At 38.1% G+C, this 15,953-nt stretch overlaps 1 protein-coding gene across 1 annotated transcript in view; it reads right to left on the reverse strand.

Annotated features, from left to right (window-relative positions):
- The window catches only part of LOC113229423, a 301,492-nt gene that overhangs the window by 41,888 nt on the left and 243,651 nt on the right, over positions 1-15,953 (reverse strand). The gene's annotated exons all lie outside the window — the stretch shown is intronic.

The raw sequence follows: 15,953 nt of genomic DNA on the forward strand, positions 1-15,953 counted from the left end.
ACAATATTTTACTTTTAACTTTAAAGTGGATATACACCTCTTAAATCAAATCGAAGATTAGGTATTTTTTTCCTCTGCTTCTCCGGATCAAAAGAATTTTTCTTAGTATTCGATCTTTGTATAAATAACAATTTTTAGATAATTTTATCTTCAATGTGTAACAATCGTGAAAACCTTATTTTAATTCAATGAATGTTTTGTGCTATCGAGCGCTAAGTTTTAACCGACTTCTAAAAAAGGAGGAGGTTCACAATTCGACTGTATGTTTTGTTAAATCGGCATTTGTGAGCCGATTTTGATGATTCTTTTTTTGTTGGAAAGCTCCCATTTAAATGTGAAAAAGTGGTCCCATTTAAATTTGAATAAAATATTCCACCTTTAAGGGTGACAAACTATTCCGATAACCGATTTGAATAAAGCTTGGCAAATAGATGTATGTTAGGGTCCTAAGGGACGTGAAATAAAATGAGACTGTATTAACAATAGGACTGGTATGATCGCCGTCTCAATTATACATGGACTGGTCGATATCCGCCGCCTGCGCGTCTCGTCCCGAGCGCGCACAGGACCGGTTCGCAACATGCAGGTAATTCCTCGAACTTTTGAGGTCGGTTTTTTTACAACTTCGAACTGAGATTATAATATGAACGACTTTCTAAAGGAAACTACTACCTCATTGTGATACGTGGATACAGATCAGTAAAATTTTCAGCTGCAACCATTGACTTACAATTATATGGACGTCGGGTCCGCGCTAAAAAGTGTCCGAACTTATAGGGCGTTAAAATCGTATACAGAGCGTCATTCACGCTCTAGTCTTCGTTTGTTCGACTGACGAGCAAAATTAGACAGTACTGCGATGACATTACAATTTAAATTCAACGTTTTAGCTTTGTCATATTCCTTTACATGTCACTACGTTTAAATAGATTGACTTGGGACATTTTTTTCGTGGTTTTTGTATTAGACCCGTCGTCCATTTATTTGTAAGTCAATGGCTGCAACCCAATTTTCACCAAAGCTGTTAAAACCATGTTAAAACTGACCAATATTTCAATTGCAGCGTCGGATTTTATTTTATTCCACAACGAAGTTGAATATTCTATTCAGAATACATTAAATAGAGCTTTTAATTCAAATCCATCAGTAACTGCGACGCGGGCGTAACCATTGTTCTCATCCATTGTTACGGAGATTACTGCTCTATATAACGGATGTAGCTTTAGGGCTTTTGTAGAGACGCTCATGGCCTTATACTGGAAATATACACCTGGTTGTGTTGCTTAATAGCTTATTCTTAGAATATTTTTTAAGGGTCGACACATACTATTCGTAAAGTTGACTTCATTGTATCAAGTTTTTAGTAACAGTAAAGCTCCTTGTGGAAGAGTTCGTCCAGGGAAGCACTGATATCTTATCTAATTCTGCCGCCAAGCAGTAATGCGACGTTCCAGTTTGGAAGGGTAACGGTGCTGGTGAAATTACAGGCACATGGGACTTTGCAACTTCATTGCGATTTAAACCTCTGAGTGGCACTGCAGCTTTTATAGATAGGTGTGTAGCTTAACTGCCTCCGTGGCCGAACGGTTCCCAGGTTCGATTCCTTTGTATAGCGTACATTTGTTTCTCTCGTGAGTTTGGGTGTGATTTGTGGTTGTTTATGTGTGTGTCCATGGCACCCGCGACACAGGGTTTCCCTAGGGCTATGTTGAGTGCGTGCGTTATTATTGTTATTATTATTATATAGCTATTATAAAAAAAAACTTCTCAAAGTAGGGACTTTCGTCTGCTATGATTACCAGAGCAACGGTATTTACCCTGCAGCAGTACTCAGAACATTTAGAACAGAAACAATTTAGAAAAGCTAATTTCCCAAGTTGGTCCTACCGGGAATCGAACTAGGGAAAGACGAACCAAAACAACAATGCAGATTGTAGCTGGTCCCTTCTCTAATTTTGTCGACCTGTTTTTTGGAAAATCTTTTTGTTTATAATAAATATATGATCTAGCCCTTAAACGCTGTGGGTGTGGATGGCCGCTACTAGCATCCGCCTTTGCCTGTAATCGAAAAGAACCCATGCAAAGCAAAACGTCCACTTTGTTGACATGGTCAACTACATTTTTAAGTATGTTAAGTTTGTGAACGTCACGATTTGTAAAGATATTGTTTCTTGAAATAAAACATTTTTGATTTTTTTTTTGACGATGTTTAATTACCGTGATATTCAATTTGCAGTGAAATATACTTACAGAAGGAACTGTATTCACCTTAAATATAGCTTTGTTTCTTTAATGCTTAAAAGATTAAACCAGGTGCGGATTCCTAACCGAAAGTCGCGGTTTAAATCACAGTTATGAAATTTAGCGACCCCTGTTTGTTTGAATTATACCAGTTTATATAATAAAGTTGCTACAATTTATTGTTAATTACGAAATAAATGTCGCTTAATAGGCACGTCCCTTCCGCTTTTCCTCGCTGATGTCCACTGGGGAATATTTAGTAACTCGTAACGATCACAATTAACATTAAAAGAAATTTTGATTTGCATTAAAAATTTACATTTTTCGCTTTTTGTTTTGGAAAGTATGTTTCACTTATGCTAGTGTGATGGTAGGTAGTAGTCTGTAGAAGGGCTGATGGCCGATGAAGCAGGTCTGATCTTCTTATGGTATCGATAGCACACATTTACAATGCTTGCCATCGTGGTGAAATTGCCAATTGGCGTAAGGTACTCCCCATACTCGAATTTTAAACTTTTTGAGAATAACTTACATTGGCCCTTACGGTATCTGAGACATATTGCTTGTTTACTAGCTTTTAATATTAAGGACGCTATCATAGAACATATAACACAGTCCCAGGACAATGCTCCTACTTTAAGTAGCAACATATTAACCTAACATATTAACTTAACATATTATACTTACTAACCATGTTACTAAGCAGTCCGTAGTATACGTAAATATTTTGTATGCCAGTAAAAATACACATAATTTCATTAAGAAAGAAGATATCCGTAATATTAACCTTAGAATTAAGTCCAAACTCATGGTACCACGCTTTCGTTTAACTAAGGTAAACGATTATTTTATGGGAAACTGTATACGTTTTTACAATAAGATTCCGGAGCATATATTAAGATTACCATTTCCTAAGTTTAAAACTTACATTAAAAGTATTTTAATTGAAAGTTCATATTACAAAATTTAAGAGTATGTTTTACATAAAGAAGTATGGAAAGACAACAAGAGTCTAGATTCCACACAATTATGGTTCAAAGTGTATTGGGCCGGGAAAGTTCGCGTGCTCTAGGAGTGGCACTGCCCCCGAGTGGGCGCTGAAGAGTCCTAGGGGTGCGGTCGGGGTTTCGGAAGCAATTTGAGGGCGTTGATGCTGTATTGGGGGTGCTACCGCGTTTGAAAATATCCTATAATATAAACTATACTTCAATTATTTTTTCCTTGCAGTTTTATTAATTATATTTTGTGGTGGTGAACATTGAAATTTTTTCATCTTGCCAAGTGGGCCAAAAAATTTAAGAACCTAGAGTATAAGCTGATATGTGGTGGTAGCTCAATATTTTGGCTAGTGTTTTAAACCCAAAATACACTAATACCGGGATTTCTTTAGAAAGGGACTGGTTACTCAAATATTTTATATGCTCGTAAAAATATACATAATTTCAATAAGAAAGAAGATATCCATAATATTAACCTTAGAGCTAAGTCCAAACTCATGGTACCACGATTTCGTTTAAAAAATGTAAACAACTCTTTTATGGGGAACTGTACTGTACTGTTTTTACAATAAGATTCCGGAGCATATATTAAGTTTATCATTTCCTAAGTTTAAAAACTACATTAAAAATATTTTGATCGAAAAATCATATTACAAAATTGAAGACTACGTGTTAGATAAAGATGTATGGAAAGACGACATGGCTCCAGAATCCACACAAATTTGATTCAAAGTGTATTCCATAGCATTTAAGTTTATTTGAAAAGAGCAATCCCTAGAGTTTCTTGCTCGTTCTTCTCAGGGAGGTCAGCGTAGTGAACGAGCAGTAGCTTAAATGTGACGTTTTCAAGTGTAAATTTATTTTACCTATGGAATAAATAATCTTTGACTTTGACTTTGACTTTGACTTTATAACTTTTTTGTAACGGTAGAACGAACTTTGTACTGAATACTATGAAAGTGAATTGTCAACAGGTGAGACCACAGACCACAGTGGGTGAGACAGAGGTTGTCGCCACGCCTAAGGTTCAATCATAATGTAAATTACATATCGATGACTTACTTTCTCAAACTCGTATCTTAATAATCTCAGTACAGAGTACTAAAAAAACCGACCTCAAAAGTAAGTGGAATTACGTCTATTTGCTAAGTTTTATCGAAATATCCCCTAGTTCGCCACTATACAGGACTTGAGACTGGAGAGCACTATTATTTAATAGTGCAGTACACATGTTACATTTAAGAATGGAATTCGATCTTGTTCATATGACCACCACGAGCAGCACGTTTGCAGCGGTCACACAGTTGGTCAAACAATCGATATATAGAGGAGGAAGTTCCATAATCGTCTAATCTCGCGAAATAGTCCGGTCGAATGGCCACCTCGCTCATGCCATCTAACGCCTTCGGATTGCTTTTTATGAGGTTACGTTATGTCGTTGGTTTTCGCCAACAAACCAACAACGAGCTCATGTACAATATCAAACGGGAAATTGCCAACGTTTCGGCCGAAATATGAGGAAGAGTGGTGGAAAATTGGCTAAAAAGCATTGAACGTTGCAAACGTACTCGTTGTGATCATATGAACGAGATCGAATTCTATTCTTTAGAGCGGTTACACACGATGACTTTTATCTTTACAAACGCGCGCGATTTTAAGCAGCGATGCAAACGCGATGCAAATGCGATGCAAATGCGATACAAATGCGATGATAATTTATTTATTTAACGTATTTGTTAATTTCACTTTTAAATTTACAATTAACAAAAGTGCATAAACCTATACAGATTGTTCGTACAATAATTCAACATAAGCGACTGTATCAAGATTGCATCGATGCAATCGCGCGACTTTGTAAAGATAAAAGTCATCGTGTGTAACCGCTCTAAAGAATTTCTCTGTATTTTACTGATATGCAAAATTGTTATGGACATAACGAAAAAGCCCGATATTTTCTTAAATATGGTCTCAAACTAGGGAATTCCCTGAAGTATAACTGTGCACAGAATTGATTCTGGGGCTTTCCCCAGAACGCCCAGACCAGAACCAATTCAGAATCATCGCCCAAATTAGACTTACCAGGCCACGGAGGTCGTCAATTAAAAACACTTTGCACGCTTCAGTGAGACTTGTCACGCTTGAGGGATTCATTTTGACGTTAAAAAAGATGAACGACAGTTTTTATAATTGCTACATGCAATTTGACCAAAGGTCGTCCACGGTATGACCGTTAAGCCATTTTGAACCACATATTTCCACACACATTAAAGGCATAATAAAAGTAACTGATGTTGTGTGGTGGACCACAGGGATGCGCAAACTGTGTAAAACTCTTTGTTGAAAATTATACCTTACTTATTTACACGGCGTCCAAATTGGCAATTGAAAAGAGAACGTTTGTACGACACGTGTGCCAACAGTACGCGGTGTTCCACACACTGTTGTGTCAATTATTTCGCGGAAAACTTTAAAAAATGGTACAAAAATACCTTATATTACTACTTTGGAGTGAAAAACTGATAGTCGCTGTTTAATATTTGTTATTAAGTCTAATTTTATTTAATTTTAAATTTTCTGTTCATCATAATACATTTTTTGTTACCGAACAAACGAAAGTTAATCATATATCGCTGCTATATGGTCGTTTTTTTGTTAGAGAACTAAGCAAACATCTAGAATTTTCCACGCCACTCGTAGTCGATAATCGTTCGTCGTCGTTTAGCTATTGACCGCTAGATAGCAGCACAATGATTGAAAATTTCAATATAAATATCAAAACTTGCAATAATAGGTATTGAACTTACAACGATATGCGAACAGGTTTAATTATATTAACAGTCCGAAATTTGTTACTTATTTTTAAATAAGAAACTATAAACAATCATTATCAAGATTTCATAGTGTTTATAAGTATGAACGTGTGAGTTATGGACAGCGGTTCAGCGACAATAATCGAGGCTAAGGCATTTACATTTGAAAGGGTTGTAACCCTAACAAGCCGTAACCAGGTTCACGGCAGTAAAACAGAAAACTTCAGGTCTACAAATTTATTTCAAGTCGGTTAAGGAAAGAAAAGGTAACAAAGAAGTATGGCCCCAAAACGGCCGAGTTATACTGAATTACAGATACGTATTCATAGGTACATGATAAGGCTGTAGTGGCTATAAACTTATTAAAATTGGCACAATATTTAGATTACTAGTGATTATAAAATTAGTAAAGTAATCAAAATTAGACGCGATTGAATTTTAATCAGCTCCGTACGCTGTCGCGATCGAGCAGGGGGTGACGGTGGAACGGAACAAAAATCAGGATGCGAGGCAAAAGAGCTATGGAACAATTCAAAATTTAAATACGAGTGGCCAGGAACCGGAGAAAGGCGACAAAAAGGTGGAATGACGATGTAAAGAGGTCACACCGTCACACATTGTTTTTTTCTTCCGTGGTTTGTCCGCTGAATTACGAAGTCGCGAGGGTCGCTAGTAAATAATAAAACCATCTCTTTGGATTCATATGACTACCCATCGTGTAGTCGCCGCTCTTGTCACAGATTTAAGAGCTAGTCTCTTACTCTTGAAGTCCACGCCATTTTGTCTTCTATTAACATTGACTTACAAATAAGTGGACGACGGGACTAATACAAAAACCACGAAAAAAATGCCCCAAGTCAACCTATTTAAACGTAGTGACATGTAAAGGAATATGAAAAAGCTAAAACGTTGAATTTAAATTGTAATGTTATCGCAGTACTGTCTAATTTTGCTTGCTTCGCTGTCAGTCGAACAAACGAAGACTAAAGCGTGAATGACGCTCTGTGTACGATTTTAACGCCCTATAAGTTCGGACACTTTTTAGCGCGGACCCGACGTCCATATAATTGTAAGTCAATGTCTATTAACATTTTTCTTTGATCTCTTATACAAAGTGGCCGCCATTTTTCATTGGATTTTTTATATTACGAGTAATTAGGTGAAATCGCAACATAGATTAAACTCTAAAACTTACGTATTTGTAATTCAGATTCCCTTGAGAAAAACGAGTATGAAACTCAATGGATGTAAAAAGACTTTTGTTCGCTTTTTTATGATACCTTTTTGATACCAAGTGCCAGGACGAACAACACTTGCGTCTGATGTTAAGCGACACGCCTGACCAATGCAGTTGCAGTGCCACTCAGAGCTTTAAATCGCAAAGATCTGAGGGCACTGCTACTGCGCCTGCCACCCTGAGGCATAAGTTGACTAGTCCCATATGCCTGTAGTTTCACCAGCACCCTTACCAAAACCGAAACATAATAATGCTCATATCACTGCTTGGCGGCGGATAGGTGGCAGTACTCCCCTGGACGCACTCTTTCACAAAGAAGTCTACTGCTACTTGCATCATTTGCAATATTTATTTCACATATCACAGATAAACACCTAAAAGAGCTAAACGTGTCACTACTATGGGTTTTTGTTATCCGAGATTTTCTTTCATTATAGTTTTGAACCTACTTGGTTATTAGTAGTAAAGCTCCTTGTGAAAGAGTTCGTCCAGGGAATGACTATGGCGGTGGGGTTAACCACTGGGTTTTAGTGTGTATACCGGGCTACGGCCCGGGAGTCACGCATAACCCAGCAGCTCGCCCGAGCCGAGTGGTATGCGTAACGCATTTCCCAGGGTTACTACATTCCGGTTTGGAAGGGTAAGAAGGGTGCTGGTGAAATTACAGGGACATGGGACTTGTCAACTTATGTCTCAGGGTGACGGGCGCAGGTGCACTGCCCTTAAGATGTTTGCGATTTAAAGCTCTGAGTGGCACTGCAACTGTTCGACTTGTTCGTCCCGTAACTGGGTATTATAAAAGAAAATCGTAGGCAAACCGATGAGAATCGTACATCTGCAACCTTCGTCACTGGTAGTAATAATTATATGGTATACGAAACCGAATCCTAGTTATCTGGGAAGCCATTTAGCCGATTACACTAAAAACTATCTTTAAGTTAATACACACGTCGTAAATTTTCAGCGAAGTTAAATCGAGCGGAAGCTTTCCGATCCGGCGCGCGCACGGGTCGCGTTACCTAAGTTCGAAGAATTCAGCACATTAAATGCACTCGGGAGTTAATGAATTTCTCTTTTACTTATAGAGAATGTAATTAAAAGTTGTAAAAAAAAAGTAATTGGACGGTATTATTGAGTCCCAGACTGGGCGCCAAGTTTGGTAAGCTTGCGTTATTTAACAAGAATTATATAAATTGATTTAAATTTTCGTCAATTGTTAAATTAAATGCTTTAGTGGGTTATAGAAAACTTCATGAACTATTTGAAAGGGTCTTTTAAGAGTTCTAGAACTACGCATTATTCATTCATCATTCATCACGAACTTTTGCGTTTAGCGCGGTTATTTAGTTTTACGAAACGAAAATTGTGACATAAAATTTTAAATCTTATTGAAAAATAAAATGACAACACAGAACAGTAATGTATCACAGAATAAACTAATGTACAACAGGCGGCAATACCTACCCATAAAGCCTACCTATAAGGCTGCAAACTGGATGGCAGCGACTGGGGCGGGTCATTAACCAGCTGTGAAATGTGAATTTAATAACTATAGGGCTTCAATTGAAAACCAAAATTTAGCAGGCTCTCTGTAGTACTTAAGGATAAACATCTCCATATACAAAATTATGTACAAAGTTCATTGACTTACAAATAAATGGACGACGGGTGTAATACAAAAACCACGAAAAAAGTGTCCCAAGTCAACCTATTTAAACGTAGTGACATGTCAAGGAATATGAAAAAACTAAAACGTTGAATTTAAATTGTAATGTCATCCCAGTACTGTCTAATTTTGCTTGCTTCGCTGTCAGTCGAACAAACGAAGACTAAAGCATGAATGACGCTCTGTATACGATTTTAACGCCCTATAAGTTCGGACACTTTTTAGCGCGGACCCGACGTCCATATAATTGTAAGTCAATGACAAAGTTACATATTGTATACTTAAGAGCACGAGACTTTTATTTATTTATTTATATGACGAGAAGATTTTTATTTTAGCCTGTTTTCAAGATTTTATATTATGGAAGAAAAATACATTGTGTACCAAATCAGTACATTTAATTTTTTCATTGAATTGTATTAAAAAATTGCATTAAATTGTATTATTGTATTAAAAGAGACCAATTCTGAAAAGCGGGATGTATATGGATGGATGTATAATAGAGCAAACTCCGCGTTGAATACATTATGCCATTCAGAAATATGTATAGGTACCGCTTTAAAAGTTGAAGGCATTATTAGTGAAATAGCGAGCGTTCAATTCAGTCGGTGTACAATGCACGCAATGTGGAGAATATTGCTATAAATATAAAAGCGGTAGATGCGGTGTAAGGTAAGCGTATTAAAATTAAAAAACATCCTCGTGTCGATGTGATGACGCGGCTTTTTTGTGTAAGTACCTAAAAGATAGAAGAGAAGAACTAAAGGCCTCCATGGACGCAGTTCGATTCCCGAGCCGGTACTCGATGCTTCACACTTATTGCTTTGCAGATACGTGCAAGTTTCGTCAGAATGTTTTGTCGACAAGCTCATGTCAAATTATTAATACAAAGATCGAACACTCAGAAAAAATAGCATCGATCCGGCCGGATTCGAACTGACGCGACGTCTTCTAGCATACCGTGCCAGATATACTATACTAACTGAGCCACGAAACGAACCAGAGGACCTCACGAATTTTTCTATGTGCTTGTTGTCGTGTCTATGAGAAATGTGTGAAAGTATTTTTTTTTTAAATTTTTATTTAATAAAAATCGTTTATTTCTCCTTCCACAAATATTACTTAAAAAGAGATATCAAATCTAAGGTGACAATTTCAAAACAAATTACATTTGTGGAAAGCTGGAGCCTAAACTAAATCTATGATTTGTATTTTAGATTTCCAGGCCTCCCAACTCAGATTCAGTTAATTACATTTATTGTTCGGTAATATGTAAAACTTGTAGAGAAGAAGATACGCATGAGTGTGTGTGTGTGTGTGTGTGTGTGTGTGTGAGTGAGTGTGTGAGTGTGTGTGTGTATGTGTGTATGTTCACTTTAATTTATGATTTCAATTAATTTCTCTGTGTTGTCATAGCTTAGTGTTAGTAAATATGTGTTGATTTTATTTTTTAATTCATATTTAGATAAATTTATTATACGTAGTTTTTTATTTAATAAATTGTATACTCTGCCAGATCGAAAACGCAGAAATCTTTGAGCAAATGTTGTTCTGACTGGAACTGAAATACAGACGGAGTAGTGTCTTCTCTTTTGGTTCACACTATCGTGGTGTTTGAGAGTGCTGATGAAGAGTGACGGCAGAAATGTAAAGTTGTCTAACTGTTAATAGCTTCGACTCTTTGTACAATTTCGTCACCCAGATACCTTTACACCTACCAGCCCCGGCTAGAGAAGCCGCTATTCATTGTATTTAAATTTTTATAATTATAACAAACTAGTGGAGTAATTTCACATAAATAAATTGAATATCAATTCAAGAAAAATTTAAGCTCATGTCAACTTAAATTGAGCTAATACTCAAAAGTGCAATCCCAGATTCGAAACACGACCTTCTCTCTGCTTGAAAGACGGTAGGTCAATCCATTACACTGCTTTTTTTTACTAGACGGAAAATGATTTAGTTTTTTTTTCTAGTAACATATAATAACATACAACAAGCACATAGAAAAATCCATTGAGTCTGCTGGTCCGTTCCTTAGTTTAGTTGGGAAAGCGTCGGCCTGGTATGCTGAAGGCGTTCGAATCCAGCTAGATCGAATAAATCTTTCCCTGTGTTTGAACTTGTTATGAAAATTATAACAAACTAGTGAAGTAGTTTTACAAAAAAAATAAATACTGAATATAATGGTAGTAAAACAATGAACTTCGTATGACAGATAATAACATTATCAACTTCTGCGAGCTTCTAGAATGTTTGTATTAGGCACAACAACTTTCGATCGGTAGTGGAGCAAAAAATTTTTTTTCAACATCCCTATTATATTAAACGCTAACAATTTAGACTCACGCACGGTTTTGGAATTTTTAAGGAATTTTCTTAGACATAGACATATTCGCACAACACAATAACACACTAAACTAAACAGTTTACATTAAAATAATTTTTTTACATATAATTACAATTAAAATTAGAGTAAAGACATAAAGGTGATAGGCCTAGTATGGTCTGTGCAGCAGCGTCATGTCAACACGGACTTATCTCCTATGAGTTCCTGTTTTCCCCAGTTGTGAGTCCTAGTTGGTCCTTGTAATCGGTGTCAATGTTAATAATTTTTATTTTTCTCAAACATGCTCGGAAATGTTTGCATTACTTTAAAAAAACGAAAAGTTTGTCATTTACGGACCGTGCGACTTCTCCCGGCCAAGGCCTGCAAAGTATAAAAATCCATTCCTGTCCACTTCTCTAAACTTTTAAATCTAGTAAACAGGCAAAAGATAAATTCGTTCAGCCAACTGCCCCGTGTTCATAGTTGCGAGAATTAAAAAAATACCTACCTGTACCACTTACACAAAAAAAAAAGAAAATGGCGGTAACATTTTAACTAGTGTCTGGGTATTCTTTTGTTTTTTCGTCTCTTCTGTATTTTGAGAAGAGCGAATACGAAAAATTTTCCTCTCTTTAGTCTTTTATTATTTCCTTTACAGTGTTTGAGAAAAATACTATATTAGCCTCGGCGGGAACGAGGATTGATTGACTCGTAATAATACAAGGCCTCAGTGGCGCCCGTCCTTGTAACTCATACTCGTCCAGCAATCGTTTACTTCCCGGCCTCTGCAGGAATGTACTATATTTTTTGCAGGAACAGCAAACTAATTTAGTTTTCGAAATTAATGGAGATGGAAGATATTTAAGTAAAAAGTTCCATATAGCTGTGGATCGCTGCGGTAAGTAAGTTACGGGCATAGTTCCGCAGCACTCGGTCCGGTAATTCGATATCCGCGCCGACACGGGTACGGCGCAACGGTCTGACGCGTTACAAAATTAAATTATATTCCATTGCTTTAATTGAACACGTATGGCGGTGTTTATTGCGTAGAAGTTACTTTTTGTTTGTACTATTATTACATTACATTAGACAATATGTTGAAATGTACAGGTACAATAAAAGCTTAAATACTAGAAAGTAAACTAGGACTAAATTACATGAATAAAATTGGGTGCCCGCGGTAAGGTGCCCAAGATGCTGGCAGCGTTCCCCCTTTGTAAGGCTACGCTAATGAGTTGGACAAGGTAGCTGGCCCTTGGGTTTTACAGACAGTCTATTTTTTTTATAACATCAAGTAACCGTGGTGCCCCTGATGGTAAGCCACATGCTTGTCCATCAGTTGCAGTGTCACTTAGAGCTTTAAATCGCAAAAATCTGAGGGTACTTCCACTGCGCCCGTCACCCTAAGACATAAGGTAACAAGTCCCATGTGCTTCTAATTTCACCAGCATCCTTACCCTTCAAAACCAGAACACAGTAATGTTGACATTACTGCTTGGCGGCAGTAATAGGTAAGGTGGTAGTACTTTCCTGGACGAATCTTTCAGAAGCTCGACTGCTGCTAATTACTATTAATTTTTTGGATAAAATTTTGTGCAGACGAAGGGCACCGGGACCGCACGGGCAAAGAGCTTCGACTCCAAAGGCTGTAAAAAGGTAGTCGGAGCCGAGGTTCTGGTATATTAGTCAACCCTTTTGCTGGTGTGCTGGAGATGGGTTGGGGCAAGTGTGTTGGTACACGTGACATCCCACACCAGTGCCCGGCCTACACTCCAAGGGATGAGAGTCATTCCGTCCGGGCATTTGCCATCAGTTCGCGACATGCCGCTTGGTTTAAGAATAGCGGGCTCGTTAACCGGGGCTAAGAAACGGCGGATGATGTCGTTTAGGGCTGCATGCCCGGAGATACTGCTGGCGCTTAGCTGGCAGGAAAGACCGTGATGACCCAGAGCACTTACGTCTTTGCCACAAGGACACCGATGCGGGGAGCAAACTGTGACACCAAGACGGAGGCAGCTATGCTAATGGTCTTGGTGCTCAGGAAGGTACCTGTACTGGCAGAGGGGAAAGCGTGTAGCCAGTGGCCAGATTGAAACCTGGACGCCGATTCCAGCGCGCTTGTTCTATTGGGGTGCAATGTTTCACAAGTCCATTTAGTCTTTTTGCACAAACTATTATCCCAGCTTCTTTGAATTTTGGGGTCGGACAGATAAATTTCGTTTGTTTGTTTTTTGTTTCTACTTAAAATTTAACTTGACTAACCTTTATTACTAATGATACGAAGATCTCGGAGCAGAGTGAATAATTTTTTTTATAACGCCCACACTCATAGCCCCTGGAAACACTGTGTCGCGGGTGCCATGGACAAACACATTGCCACCACAAATTACACCCAAACTCACGAGATAAATAAATGACTATACAAATATTTCTCTCGGCCCGGGAATCGAACCCGCGACCCCTGAGTGGCAGACCAGCAAGGCAACCGTTCTTCCACAGTGGCAGTTGCAAATTATATATACAATAAAATAAATAGTATAGAAGTCGTCAACATGTGTATCAGTTAAAGCTGACGCGCTACAATAAAGGTGGAATTCGGAATATCATCATAAACACATTGTTGGTCTAAACGTGCCGTATAATTAATTATACGATGTTAGTTAAACCCCAGGCTGCAGTGTAAAAGAATTGGCAATATGGCGCTTCAATATTTTTCATAAAATTTTCGTTCCAAAATACACATTGTAAACAGCAGTTTGTTTTTTTTTTAAAAAAGGCACCATCGACACGATTCTCGTTACACAGCAACGTTAAAAATAATGTTGAAAGCGATCGCTTTCCGTCTCACGGTGTGTTTGTTTGTGAAAAGAGACGCTTTGAAATTTTACGAAGATTAGAATTTGATAATGGCAAGAACAGTCGAAGTTGTTACAGTAAAATGAAATCATAATGGACGCCATTTGAATGACAAGTCTTGGAACAAGTACTAAAATCGATGTAAATATTGACGGTTGATTGTAGCGACTTGGTATCGTTATTGCAAAGGCTTTGAATGAGGTAATCGCGGAGAAATTCATTGCATCTATGTTTAAACATTTGCCTATAGAAATAAAATATACTCAAAATAAAAGAAAGCTTGTCATCAATCTCCATGCAGTGTGTGATACGCTTTTTTGTCGCGTTGCACGTAGAGATGCTTGTAACCTGGAGGGTTTTATGGTGACTGCGAGGGTAGACGGCAAGAGGTCCCAGACGATGGCCACGGCAAGAGGTCCCAGACGATGGCCAAATCAGATCTCCGAACAATTGGACCTCCAGGCCAACTGAGCACAACCGGTGGTGATAACTAGTTGGCAGGATGAAATGGAGTCACGATCTTCATCAGTGAGCATGCGATTAAAAAGAACAGTCCCATATCTTTTGTACATAAGTTTTGTGACCGTCCCTATCAACTTTTTGGTTATACGGGAAGTGCACAATGACCTTCTCAGTCAAGTCCTGACCCCAGATCATCAGCCTGTTTGCACAGAATTCATTCGGTTCTCAAAATTTTCCTGGGTACCCTTCCTATTTTCCAGATAGGTACCGGAGCTGTAGGTACGCTCACCTCCCGACGCCGAAGCTTCTCTCCAGTTCCCAGGAACGTGGCTAGAGGGACCAGAGGATATCTAGTTCATTCTCTACTAACTTCCGGGCTAGTGCCGGAGATGCCGAACGCAGTGTCCTGCGACAATGTCTGGACATAGCTTCCAACTTAAAGGGCAATTCACGTGACCCGCGCGTCTCCTCACCTTAGACCCTAGCTGCGCGCGGCATGATCGCCCCGGCCACATTCTAGCGGTTTCACTCACTCACAGTGAACTATGGTATAATGGTAGTAGTAGAGCTCCTTGCAAAAGAGTTCGTAAGGAAAGTACAAGCAAGGTGGCAACCTTGCCTATTTCTACCGCCAAGCAGTACAGTTTCTTTTATTTTAAGAAATTTTGTTAAATTAAAACTGCTTATTACGAGTAGACTTGTAAAATGGCTAGATTGTAATTAGTTATAAGGTTTTGTTTTGCTTTATAACAAATAAAAAAGCAGTAATGTCAGCATTATTGTGTTCCGTATAACATCAAACACAACCCTGGGGAAATGAAAGGCGCTAAGAAATTTGTCCGCATTAGGCCATCATGGCGGACAAAGACCCCTTAAATCCTTCACTTACAGAAGACGCTAGCCAAGCAGCTTTTGTATAAATTCACGAAATTAATTCATCAAGCACAACATAGATTATTTTAATAAAGACGTAAGCTGGGATTCCAACTCTTTGTTCTGGATATTCGATAACGATTCCCACAAACCTTCCACAATTATGTGGCGAACGATTGTGCAGTAGAATTCCCTGCCTGCTGTCAAAGCAAGAGGAAATAGGCGTTATTTAGTTATGCATGCTCTATCGTCGGCTAGTCTCATCGTCACTTGAGCATCAGAGGTCATATGTGCATTTATTATTTTATATGAAAAAGTATATTCTACTTCTTGCCATATCGCGACTGAACTTCGACTTCACAAAACGTATTATAGCCCTTTTTGCCTAGGCAAAAAGACACACATTTTGTTTTACACTCTAGAGTGTAAAACAAAATTAAAATGACTGTATTACCAATTTATCGAATTTGTTTTGATAGCA

The sequence above is a fragment of the Hyposmocoma kahamanoa genome, unplaced genomic scaffold, assembly GCF_003589595.1.
Source record: "Hyposmocoma kahamanoa isolate Upper Pololo Valley unplaced genomic scaffold, ASM358959v1 62, whole genome shotgun sequence".
Lineage (NCBI taxonomy): Eukaryota > Metazoa > Arthropoda > Insecta > Lepidoptera > Cosmopterigidae > Hyposmocoma > Hyposmocoma kahamanoa.